Below are 13,860 nucleotides of genomic sequence, written 5' to 3'. Positions count from 1 at the left end.
TTGGGGGACATATAAGACCCACTTTTCCTGTGTTCAATGCTATATTCTACAACCCCACTTTAGTGAGACAGTCCTAAATAAATAAATAAAGTTTGTTTAACTGAACTAACAGAATTTGTGGGATGGTCTTTAATCTCGTTCAGTGGGTCAACGGTAGATGTATTTTTTAGCCTGTAATTTCAGTTTACAAATGTACTGTTGGTTACTTTTTCTTAAATTCCAATTGATTATAATTGCATGTGTTTATAGGCTGTAGTGTGGTGTTTTCATGCATGAATACATTTTGGGATCTTGTTTCATCTTTGAATCAAGCTAATTAACACATTTGTCACCTCACATATTTGTCTGACATCTTCTGAGAGATTATTATATGTAACAATTGCATTATTAAATTTTTCTCTCTAGAAAAAAATAAAAGAATATAGAAAAATACATTTTTTTATTCTTTCAGTCTAAAGCAGATTTAACATTTAAAAAATGGAATAAGATACTTAACATAGTAAATTTTAAAAAATAAATTGTCTGTTATTATTAACATGGCTAAAAAATATCTCTGAAGTGTTAAAATTATTGTTGACATTTATACCGATGGGGCAGCATTTACCATTAAGGAAGCACTTGAGAGGCAGAGGCAGGTGGTTCTCCGAGTTCACGACCAGCCTGGTCTCTATAGTGAATCCGAGACCAGCCTGAGATCCAAAGTGAGACCTGGTCTCCCCAGATGTTTTCCTTTTGCTATGAAAGTACTGAGGGTTTGGTAATGAAACTGAAAATAAACAAATCATAGAACATAACACAACAAACTTTGTCACAGCCTTAGTGATTGCTTCCATTTTATATTAAACATGGAGAGGACTCAAAAAAAAAGTGAGTCAAATCAAAATTTTAAATCTCTAAATAAAAAAGAGAAGAAAATTGAAGCAAAGAGAGGAAACATTTGAAAACCATTATTCTGGTCTGTACCTCCATTTGCATCTGAGTCAGATCCTGCACCCAGACCCCAAAGACTGCCTGTCACCCAAAAGATTCACCCTAACTAGGGACACAGGAGGTCTGCCATAACCAGGAGCACAAGAGGACTGCTCTATCTAGGGATTCAGGAGGGCTGCTCTAACAGGGGACACAGGAGGATTGTCCTAATGAGAGACAGCACTGCCTGCCTCCCAGAAGGCCTGCTCTAACCCAGTTCACAGAGCTCTACCAGCCTCCAAGGAGGCCGGCTCCAGTCTCCCCGAGGCCAGTTAACACCAGAGAGATTCAGATGGCAAGAAGTAAGCTCAAGAACATAAGTAACAGAAGCCAATGTAATTTGGCATCATCAGAACACAGTTTTCCTACCACAGCAAACACTGGATACCCTAACATACAATATGAAGGAGGCTTCGGTGAAGGGAATCACCATGGGCAGCTCTTTCCACATGGCTTCTTTCGTTCAGCGCGCTGATGCCTGTTGTTGGCGCAGGTAGCCTCAGTCTCTGTGCGGCAAAGCGTGTCTGTAGAACATGGCAGGGCTCTTCCTTTGGTTTGCTGTTGGCATGTTTGTGTAAATAATCTACAATGTCTTTGGGGCAAATGTGCTTTCCATGCAATCTTGGTGAAGTTCCTAATTGCTGTTCCTCATGTATATATGCATACTTGTATTGGAAGTGACTAGAGTCTTTCTTTGGGGAGCCATGTCACCTTACGCTCCCATCAACAAGCAACTGAGAGATTAGGATGCTCCGAACCCACACGAACACCTGCTGTTGACAGTCATGTCCATAGTGGCAGTACATTGCACATAAAACATTTTCTACATCCCAATAGAGCACTCACACTTAAAATACTTATTTTACAAGACAGATTGGTGATTTCTATCTAGGAAGCCACACGCCTGTAGGCATGCATACAATAGAGAAAACCATCTAACTATGTGATCTGTGTCCAATCAACGAAACCCACCGAGAGGAAGCCTAAAACGGAAATGACCGTGTTTCTTCAGCAAGTAGATTATAAAGAAAGGGGTGGGGGAGGGGAAGGACCTAACTTACAGGTTAAAGTGAGCAGAGTGGTCCTAGCATCGAGGAGACAAGGAGGGAGGACCCTTCTTTCTGAGGCGAGTCTACGTTGTAAATTCCATATTAATCATAAATACCTAAGATATCCTGTTTCCAAAAATAGAATAGAATAGAATAGAATAGAATAAAATGAAATGAAATAAAATAAAATAAAATAAATAAAATAAAACAAAACATGACCTACAAGAGATGCCTACGAAGCAAAATAGGGAGTCTTTATGAGAAGCCGTGAAAAGTATTTGTTAACAAGATAGTTCAGCCCCCTAATCTAACCTCCGGGTTTAGTTGTGACTTCTTTTGGACATGTGTGCTTTCTACCCCATTTTGGGGAAACTCCTAAATGCTGTTCTTAATGCATTATATGATCAAACATAATTTCATCAAGAATCCAACTGAACCACTTGAGCAGGATCTGTCTCTACACAGTCTGCATATTTAATCAGCATTAGTATCAACCCTACTTCCATTCTGCCATGGCCTGGGGCATGTCTGACTCCCATGGATCCCTGGAGCTGGTTTTCTAACCTATAACTTAGCTGCACATTCTCATGGGTCCAGGCTGTGTTCACGGGGAGTCCACTTCTCATGCGAGGCATCTTTGTCTCTAGTGCGGTAATCTTGAAGGAGGTGATCTATAGCACTTTACCACTGACTCTAGCTTTTCCTTTGACTGATATGGTATGCCAGAACTTGCCCGGGATCAGATTTTTCACTGGACTTCAGACTTCTCCTGAGCACATCTGTGAAATCTTCATCCTTACTGTTGACTGACTGAGGGCAGCCAATGGTAGCAAGCAAGCACTGCCAAGCACAGAAAGGGATGTCCAGATCCTCAGCAGTGAATTGACTATGACATCTGGATTGGAGTACCAGAGGATCAAAGGTTGGGTTGCAGGCGCAGCTGTCCCTGCATTTACGAGACTAGGTTCTGTCAAAGACACAGTGGCTTAGAGTTCCAACCTGCTCTCTATAAGTATACAGTTGGTTCCCATTGGTTGAAATTGGGGAGCTTTGTGGGTTCAAGAGAAGGCTCAGTGGTTAAGAGCACTTGTTCTTTAGAGGGTCTGAGTTCAATTTTCATAACTCACGTGGCTGTTATAACCATCCATAACTCCAATTCAGGACGATCAGACAACCTCTTCTGACCTCCATGGCTGCCGAGTGTAAGCCTGGTGTATAGACACACGAGCAGGCAAAACATCCATGCCCATGTGCTGGTGAATTCTGCATTTTGGAAAAGGAAACCTCGGAAAAGGTAGAGGAATTGCTACCACCAGACTGGCCTGTTGGCAAACCTGTAGTATAATTTTGTGGTTGATGATTGATGTGTCAGTTCCTAGATAACTGTGGGTGGTGCCATTCCCTGGCTGGTGGCTCCCTGGCATTGTTCCAATGCCTTTGTCCTCTCTCAGCACCTCTGACATTCCCTTCAGCTTTCTGACATCAGAGATATGGCGTTTTCCAGCTTCTAGTCAACCTTGCATACCCACCCACCCCATCAGCAGTACTCCCTCCCACTCTGGTTCCTCCTACTCAACCTTGCATAGACACCCACCCCATCACCAGTGCTCCCTTCTACTCTGGCTCCTCAGTTCCTACAGTCACTTGAGCCTTAAGCCCTTCGCCCATGAAGGCTTATCAGGGTTCCTGGGAACTTGTGAAAGCACTGAGCTGGTTTCATTCCACACAATTTGGAAAGTGCATGTTTGCTTATCATTATTCTTGATATTTTTATAATTCCAAATGGTTGTTTTAATTTTTCTTATTGATAAGTTATTTATATTTTATGGATACTAATCTTTTTGGTCATACATTTGAAAGTATTTTCTTTCATTGTATGATCTGACTTTCGAGTTTAATATAATTTTATGGTGGAAAATCACCATTGATACAGTTTAGTATATTATTATACAATATTTATGTGTCTCTGTTCTATAATTTAAGACTCTTTATTCTTATGTTATAAGATATTCCCCATACTTTCTCATAAAATTAAAGTATTTTCTTTCATATTTAAGCCATATCTCCATCTGAAATTGATTGTAGTATCTAGTGTGGACTTGAGATTCAATTTTCAGTTTCTACATAGAATTGACCCAGTATTATTTATTAAACAGTCTTGGAGCTTGTAAAGACCTGCAATGCAGAGTATGCAATGTGCAAAGTCTCATCCATCTGGATGGATTTGGGGCTTCCTTTTCCATTCTATTGATTTCTTTTATTATGCCAAATACAGTTAAATTTACTGGGTAAATCACTTCAAAGGAAAGATATACACATTCTTTCTCTTTGATTTACTCCAGCATGGAGTTTGGTTATGAAGTGCGCTTCCTAAAGTTCATGTCTCAAAGACTTGGTCCCCAGTAGATAGATGAGGACGTGTTTGGCCATGAATTTTCTAGGCTCAATGGCAGCTGAATCCTCTGACAGATGCATACTTTAATGGTATTATTGAGAACTAGTGGGAAGTGGGGCCAGTTAGTGGGAGTGGATCACAGGAATGGTGTGCCTTCCTAGAGCATCTCCTCACTGGATTCTTCTTATCTCTCTCTCTCTCTCTGTATTCAGTTCCCTATGAACTGAATAGATCTTCCCTCACTGTCATGTTTGGCCTTTCTCTATCACACAGAAAGGACAGAGCCAGCCATAGTCAGAAACCAGGACCAACATAACTCTTTCCCCAAATTTAAGTTGTTTTGACAGGGATTGTGTCACAGAAGTTAGAAAAGCAGAGACACCTGATACATACTCACAGGGAGTGGCCCTGTTTCACACTCCACTACCAGTTAACACAACACAAGGACACACGCAAACAGCCAACTGACAACTACCTCCCATCAGTGCAGAGAAGTGGTTATATGCTTTCAGAGTCAGCAAGCAGAACAGAAATCATGAACATCCTGTCTCTCTCATTGCCAAGCAAACCTTCCTCATGGGCTACCAGCATCATCTACAAGTGTGTAAACGCCAAACCTGTTGTATCACACTAGGGCACTGTGCTCTCTGGGCTGTAGTGCACGCACACAGAGAAAGTGATAATGTGTCTCTTTTCTGTCCAATAACAAGCTAAACTCCAAACCAAGGATTTGAACATTAACTTCCATGTGATAAAGAAACATCCACCCGGAAACCAATGATGTCATTACATAAAGAGACATTAAGCACAGAGATGTCCCAATTAAAGTACAAAACCCCAGTTTCTGTTACTGCCACCTTAACAGTTCTTTGAAGTCCAGTCATGGGAATACTATGTCACCACCAGAGAATTAATAGGTAGAACCATTGCCAGGAGTGAGACAAAATAGTCATTATGTGTTGATGGTACTGTTAGCCTGGACAGCAGCACAAACCCAGGGGGGATTGAACTAGGAAACCATCATAATAGGGACAGCCAGTCATTTTATAGGACTGAAAGAAACAAAGATAAAAACAAAAGAGCAACATAGTCTCCACTGACCAGCAGTAACTGGGGAGTTCTGTGAGTGTGTGTGTGTGAGGGGTGGAGGGCGTGACTCCCTCTAGGTAATACGAGCACAGTGAAAAAGGCCAGTGGTAAAATTAACCCAGCCTTTGGTGAAGAAAATAACTAATGAGATGCAAACTGCAATGTCTTTACCCAAGGGCCAGCACTGCTGAGGATTTAGTGACAGTGGCTATTGCATAATTAACTGTGGCGACTGTGGCCATGCAGTTCATCATGCTACATTTATAGCAGCTGAATTAAAAACACAGTAAATCATTTAAATCACGGAGACAGAAATCCTAAGAAGATAATGTATACATTCTTTCACATTTCAAAAAAAAAAAAATCTTCAGCATTTATCCCCGAGTGTCAACTGTGCCAGCCACGTTAACCTGCAGCAAGCCTAGAGCCAATATGGAAAGATTAAACCCCAAGCTCAGTCAAGCTTTGGGGATGTGGTTAATTTACTATCTGGTAAAAGAATGGATTAAAGCTGGGGCCACAGGTCATTCAAAAAGTGGTAACGATGAGACAGAAAATACTTAGAATTTGAAACTGCAAGGAAACGTGCTTTTTGGAAACATCCAAAACTGCACGCTGAGGCAAAATCAGCACCAAGTGACTTCATAATAATAATAATAATAATAATGTCTTTACCCAATTATTATTATTATTATTTGGGTAGAAATTGGCAGCACGAACAATATGGAGGGATAAAAGTGTTTGTGTAAGTTAACAACACCGAAAAGAGAGTCAATGACAAAGCAGGATGGTAGAGAAGACTAGCATCAGTGAACGGCGTCACTTATAAGGTTTCAAAACTGAAGTGATTGCTGACAGGAGCCTGATAGAGCTGTCTCTTGAGAGGCTCTGGCAGAGTCTGACAAATACAGAGGTGGATGATCACAGCCAACCACTGGACCGAGCACAGGGTCCCCAGTGGTTGAGTTAGGGGAAGGACCGAATGAGTGAAAGGGTTTGCGACCCCATAGGAAGAAGAACAATATCAACCAACCAGACCCCCTCCCCCCAAGAGCTTCCAATGACTAAACCACCAACCAAAGAGTACACATGGAGCAACCCACGGCTCCAGCTGCATATGTAGCAGAGGATTCCCTTATCTGGCATCAATGGGAGGAGAGGCCCTTGGTCTTGTGAAGGTTGGATGCTCTAGTGTAGGAGAATGCTGGGGGGTGGGGGGAGGCAGGAGTGGGTGGGTTGGTGGAGGAGCACCCTCATAGAAGCAGGGGAGGAGGATGAGAGAGGAAGGTTCCAGAGGGGAAACTGGGAAAGGGGATAACATTTGAAATGTAAATAAATAAAATATCTAATAAAAGAAAAAAACACTGCAAGAAAGAGACTCCTGTTGATTGAGGAGCAGGTCAGCTGAAAACGAGATCAAAGCATATAGTTCCAGCCAATGACAAATTCTAGAACATCGGTTTTCAAACTTTAGTTTGAAGACTTTAATGTACTAAGGACCCCCCCTCCAAAGTTTTGGTTATGTCAACTGTAGCTATTTGGCATAATGGAAGTTAAAATAAACCATTTGAAATGCAAAAGAAGAAAAAAGAAAAAGAAAAAAAAAAAAAACGTTTTCTTATACTCACTGGTTCCAAGTTTGACACAGCCTGCTTCCTCACTGTGAAAAGCCTAGAATAACTCCATAGGCAGATGCTGGGGTTTGACCCAGAGATACTCCTCCAGGTTTAAAGGGAGTGTTTACTGTCCATGTATACATTCTGCATTGGCAGCCCCAGATGCCTAATTCTCAGTGAAATAACCACAGGAGTCTCTGGTTGTAGTCAGTCCAGTGAACTGTACTCGGAATGAGGGTGTTTTAAAACCAGCAAGGAGCACCCACTAAAACTCACTTCTGAGCCAAAACATTTCTCCAGCTTTGTTTTGATTTTTGTTTCTTACACAACACACATTTGTTGAAGATTATATGCTACAGGGAAACCTGTGACTACCAGATGAATGCCCAGGATACAGCCAGATAACAGAAACACAGCCCTGGACATATCTATGCTTGACTGTCAGAGATAATCCCTAGGGGCTCCAAAACACTGAATGAGGGTTAAGCATTACCTGCCTGAGGCAGCAGGGGCACATGCATTCGGAGGGGTGTGCGGGAGGGGTGGGGGGGGGGGAATGCTGACCTGCTCAAGCTCCACTCGACTTTCTCTTAGCTGTGTATGTTAGAGCAAGTTATTGCAAACACCCACATCCGTTCCTTCTTTTGAAAAATGGTATTTACATTGCTTACTTCTAAGTGCTGTTGTGAAAGTCTAGAAAATGGGGACCTTAGGGTAGAGCCTGGTGTGTGGTCACTCGCAGACTTGTTAATTGGAGAAAAGGGGGGGGGGAGGATCCTTCTTTATCTAGTGTGCCAGAAGGCTTTTCATATAACATATCATAGACAGATACCTGAAGGGAGACACATGAAGTCATTTGGGAGTAAGTTCCAGAATGGATAATCAATGCAGATCGCCATGGTAACAGATAGCTTCATAAATATGTGGCCAGGAAGGGGGAAGTGAGTGGTGAAGGAGGGAGGCTGGGGATGGTGGGTCAGCAGGAGTATGCTCAGTCAAGGCTGGGATCCGATGCCTGCAGCATATTCACATTGGCTGCTGGGTGGATAAAGAACATTCCAGACTGCATCAGGGATGGGAACTCTGGCACACTTCAGGTCCAGGACGAGAGGGCCATATTGCTTATTCAAGGAGGCTGGCAACAAGTGTGTACTCAGACTTTCCAAGACATGCCATTTCCAGGTGAAACATTTATTAAATCTTGAAACCATTACAGAATTTTCAATCCAACTAAGAAGGTTAGTAATTCCATAATCTAAGATGCCTCCCCCCCCACAAACACACATATATGTATATGCATATAGATAAGTATATATAGGCAAACTCCAAGGCATGACTGAATTACACACTTAGAACTAAATCAGAACACAATTTTGAGCTAAATATTAGCAAATTCATGCCAACTGTACTAATAGTGGTGTCAAAATGAAGTCTTAACACTAACAGTCTGAAATCTCAGTCAATCACAGGTAGTGCTAAATGAAAATACCACAAATGTCATCTGTCAGGGTAACGGATGAAAAAGGCACAGTCATCATCAGCGCTGTCATCTAATGCTGAGCAGCTCAATCCAGCTAAAGCAAAAGGAGAAGCGATGAAAGGAAGGAGTGGGGAGGAGGAAAGAGGAGGGACAAAGAGAGGAAGACAGGAAGAAAGAAAGGAATGGAGGAAGAAAGGAGGGCGGGAGGAAGGAAGAAAGGAATAGAGGAAGGAAGAAGGGACAAAGAGAAGAAGACAGGAAGAAAAAAAGGAAGGAAAGAAGGAGGGAGGGAGCTCATGTCCAGAACTCCCATGATAGGTGAGAATTACATCGTTCTTGCCATCCTTGTCTTGTGACCTCCACAGACTTGCTGTGGCATACACAAGGAGGCACAGAGAGATAATGCAAATAACAAAACACAGGTAATAAAAGATTGGGAGGAAATGCCTGGTTACTGAGTCAATCCCTTCTAGTATGGGTATCGCATCTTATATGTATTATTGTACGATATGCTCTAGGTATTATTTTATATGATGTACTTTAGTTCTGTGTTCTCATGTCTCAACAGATTGCGAGTTAAGAAGAAAAGGCATATTCAATAAGTGTTGTCTACAAGAAGAGAACAACATGGCCTTAGGACCATGAACTTAGACTGATTCTCCCTCTCTCCTTTGACCATATCTTTAGTATTGCTCAGTTGTGAGAACCTTCTAGAGGTTGTCAATTTCACATGACTTATCAATAACTTACATACACTGACCTCTCAGCACAGAGATTTTGATTCTGTCAGTGCCTGCCGACTTACAAAGCCACCGTGAGCACTGCTAATACTACTGTGAAAATAAAAATTCCCTCATTGTCTAACTGAGGCAAGCTCTTGTAATGAATTCAGAATTGCCTCTACACTGAAATTGCATGTACGAATTACGTATACTGAGCCACAAGGATATACTCTATGAAAAGCATCTTTGGGCAATTTTACTGTTGTATAAACACTGTAGAGTATGCTGACATGAATTTAGATGATGGAGCCTTTTACATACCCAAGCTATGATATACCATGCATACATATAATATGTGAATTATATATACGTGAGATACAAGCTATGGTACCCAGGGCCATTGTGGAGAAATAAGTGAGATTTAACCTCGTACGGGTACAAAAGAGAGATGCAGCAAACAAAGGCTCTGTGGAGCCACTGCTGACAGCCTGGTGCTTCAGAGTCACTTAACTGTGTCTCTCATAAGAAGGATGCTGACAAGGAGCCCGCCCCTCGATGGAGATGCACAGCCCGCCAATGACTGCTCAGAGAGGTAGAATCTGTGTTCTTTATAGGTTATCTGAACCCAAATGGTCAGCCCTAAATAGATGTATGCATGAATGACATTAAATAGACTCAACAGGTTCTATCTACCCAAGGGAGTGTGGCAGGGGAGAGAGATTGCAATAATAAGTAAAGAACGAGAGAACATAAATTGAGAGGGAGGTGTGTATGTGTGCATGTGTGTGTGTGCATGTGTGTATGTGTATACATGTGTGTATGTATGTGTGTATATACATGTGTGTATTGTGTATGTATATATATGTATATGTGTGTGTATGTGTGTATATGTGTGTTTATGTTTGTATATGCATGTATATGTGTGTGTATGTGTGCATATGTATGTGTATGTGTGTGTATGTGTCTGTGTATGTATGTATGTATGTATATATGTAGGGGGTGGGTGTGCATGTTTCTGGAGGAGCAGAGATGATGCAAATACAGTACTTATGAATATTTTAAGTAAAATTTAAAATTAAAAGAATAAAAAGCAACACATTAGCAACAATAATTTATTATTTATTGAAACCATGTAGTGTATGTAATTGTATTGAGTCCAGTTTTACCTGGCTGGAAAAACGTAGACATGTGGATACCAGCATCAGTATAACCAGGAAAGCCATAGTACATTGCAAGTTTACACTGGCTGTGTCAACACTGGACAATAGGAAGGTTTCAACTCTACAAAACACATGGAACCACACTGCCCAAAAGATGTACTAAAGTACTGAGTCCCCTGTACTCTTTAGTGATCAGAAAAATGCTCCACAGACAGACCCACAGACCAATGTTACATAAGTGATTTCTTAGTTGGGGTTCCTTCTTCTCAAGTGTGTCAAGTCCATAACCAAAATTAGCCATCCTAGGTAGCTCGGTTTGACTTATATCGAACAGCATGTTGTTAGCCTCAATACTTCACGATTTAATGGGGAGAGACAGACAATGTTTACATAGTATCATGCTATACATGAATCCATGACCGTGCACAGGTCTGCTGGTCATCTTCTGCCAGCATTGAATTTCGGTCTATCTCAGGACTCACAGTGTATGACCTCTCTGATGATGTCCTGCCTTTTGTAAGAACACTCTTTCTGCTTCTTTCTGTGACATCATGCCCCCATTGGCTTTCGTTCAAGCTACCTGTCACCTCCCTCGCTTCCTCTGTCTGTGTTCTGAGCCCCGTCTTGGCTGTCTCTTTGCCTTTTAATTAGACACGTTACTCATCATGTCTGTGAACCCCCTTGTTTGGACATTCCTCTGAGCAAACCTCTCCAGACCTGTAATTTGATCATGGACTTGGGAGTCCCATCATGCACCTCACAGACATCCCAAAATGCAAATATCCAGAGGTGAAAGTATCATCATTCAGTCAAATTGTCTTCATGTTCAGATTTCAATTTTCATAGTACAATTCTCAAGGGACCCTTTCCTTCAGTCCGTACTCCGACTCCATATCCAACACTGGGTCACACAATGTTCAGAGCTCACCTCCCCAAGACTGAGAAAATACATTCCTTCACTGTGAACTAAAAGGAATGTCCACAGGGGAAACTAGAATTCTCATGGGCAAACTGACAGGTCTGTTAGAGCTGTGGCGAGGCTCGCTACCATAATTTTTCTGCAGCATTTTTTTAATACAGATGAAAGCAGGGTGCTCAGGCTTGAGTGTACTTGGGAATTCCTGGGATCTATGCCAGGAGCTAAACTGTAATTATTTCATTAACTAGACGTTGGATTTTTTTCACAATTCATAAGATATGAAAGTGTGAAACAGTTCGAGAATTATTTGATATGTGATAACAAGTTCTCTTCCATCCACATGCCTGGTGCTCCTGTCCATCCCCACAATTCAATCAACTTTACTTTTGCCCACATAATGAAAACTCCTGTACAAGTTAGTTTTTCGATGCCATGGACAATGGTGAGCTGCCTAGAAGACTCTATAGTATTTGGGAAGAACAGTAATTGTGCTCCAAATGTTCACAGTGTGATAAAGGCATACAAATAGAAATGAATTTGAATGCTTGGGATGTGTCAGTCACAGTAAACATAAAAGGCTCTCTGAAGATATTATCACCACAGACTCCAATATCTGAATCAGTTTCAACCAATAGAAAACTAAACTAAGGAAGAATTGCAAAACAGTTAATTATTAATATTATGACACTGTACGTAATACAACGTTAGTTTCTCTGTCTATAATGTTTGTGTTTTACATGCTTTTAAGTTACTTTAACACTTTGCATAGACTAAAACTTGATTAAATAAAAATTCTATCGAACCAACCTAGTATGAAACAATGTTTACTTATTTATAAGCCATCACCTATTTAGGGGAAAATATCTTAAAATGTATTTTAGATGCAGACAAGGTTTGTCGGAAATCCAGTGGGAGCCTAAGGTTACATCCAGAGTGCCCCACTAAGATTTTTACAACATAACTTATTCATGTATGCCTTTGGCCATTTTCTGTACTACACTTCCCCAAAGATGAAGGAAAGTGTAGAGAGCCTTTGAAGACAAGCAGGTCATATTACACAAAACGTCTTTGCTGCTGATGGATGGCTAAAAAGTTGGAGTATAGCCTTGGAAGGCTGAGAGCTGCCACTGTGGCAAACGTGCTGAAGATCTGATGGAACCCAGGACGAGTCAGTCCCATTCAGGTGATATTAGGAACCCTCAAAAGAACAAACGAAAATGATGAGAACAGACATGGCACTCATAGTGAGGAGCTCGTGGAGGGAGGAGAAGAACGAAGGGTCACTTTGTGGGTGCCTGGCGTGCAGTCACATGACTCAGAACCAGCATGTGACAGAAGTTTAGGGCAGGAGAACCAGTGTGTGCAACAGCCTGCCAAAGCAGGGCAGATATCCCCATAGGTAACAAAACTTCAGCAACAAGCACACGTCCTTAGATCCCAATGCTTAGATATTAATTTTAATGAGTTCTTACATCTACCTCCCCCATCCTTATAACACTATTCTTCCGGAATCCTTTCCAACACCCCAACACTAGGTAGGGAGAGAGAATATCAGAGGGAAAGGGGGTACCATAGACCTCTTTAGGCTACATCCTGCTGAGTAGGGACACTGAGTTCCTAGGGGCAAGCCCTATCACCTCCATTAGACTATCCAGCAACCCAGCAATCCAGGAACCAAGCAATAGTAAATGCAGCAGCAAACACAACATCAGGGGAAGTAGCAGCCAGCACAAGCCCTCCCCAGCTCTCCCATTTATACCGTCTCCAGGGACCCTAGAATTAATCTATCTGCAGCTGGCAAAGATGAGGCCCCTGCTTAGTGCAGGAAGCAAACTCTGGTCTTCTGCTGTGACGCAGTCTCTAATCCCACAACCGGGATTAAAGCAAAACCGGATTCACATAACATAACTGGGTTTTTTAACTCTCACTACAGGGGGGCGTCAAGGGGATGAGCGTGGAGATTTCAGAAGTCGTACGCCATCCCCAGTCAGCTCTCGCTGCCTCTTGCTTGTGGTCCAAACACTAAATTCTCCGTTGCTAGTGCAGCCTTCTGCCACCTTTCTACCTCCACTCTGCCATCTGTCGTCGTGTATGCTAAGTCTCTGGAACCATAATCTGAAGCTACACTCTTCCCGATATAAGCTGCTGTGGTCGTGGGGTTTTATCACAGCAACAGAGACACTAGGCGACAGAACTCACCCGGACACTTTATATCCAAACGCAGCTTGAGGAAATGAGCCGTTTCCCTTTTTTATCTGGATACCTCATCCTCAGCGGATCCAAGGACACTCCGGGTAAGTGCCAAGGTAACATGGGATTCTCACTCAAATGCAGCCGCTTTGTGTATTCTACCCTCATCCTCATGGAAACGTGAGTGGAATCCTTCAGCTGGGACGTCTTCTAGGTACCATAAGTAGGCTACATCCTCTGAGCTAGAGTGTGTAGGTATCTGAAAGATGGG

Source organism: Mus caroli, chromosome 2 (genome assembly GCF_900094665.2).
Source record: "Mus caroli chromosome 2, CAROLI_EIJ_v1.1, whole genome shotgun sequence".
In the NCBI taxonomy this organism is placed as follows: Eukaryota; Metazoa; Chordata; class Mammalia; order Rodentia; family Muridae; genus Mus; species Mus caroli.
This window is presented reverse-complemented; position numbering follows the sequence as displayed.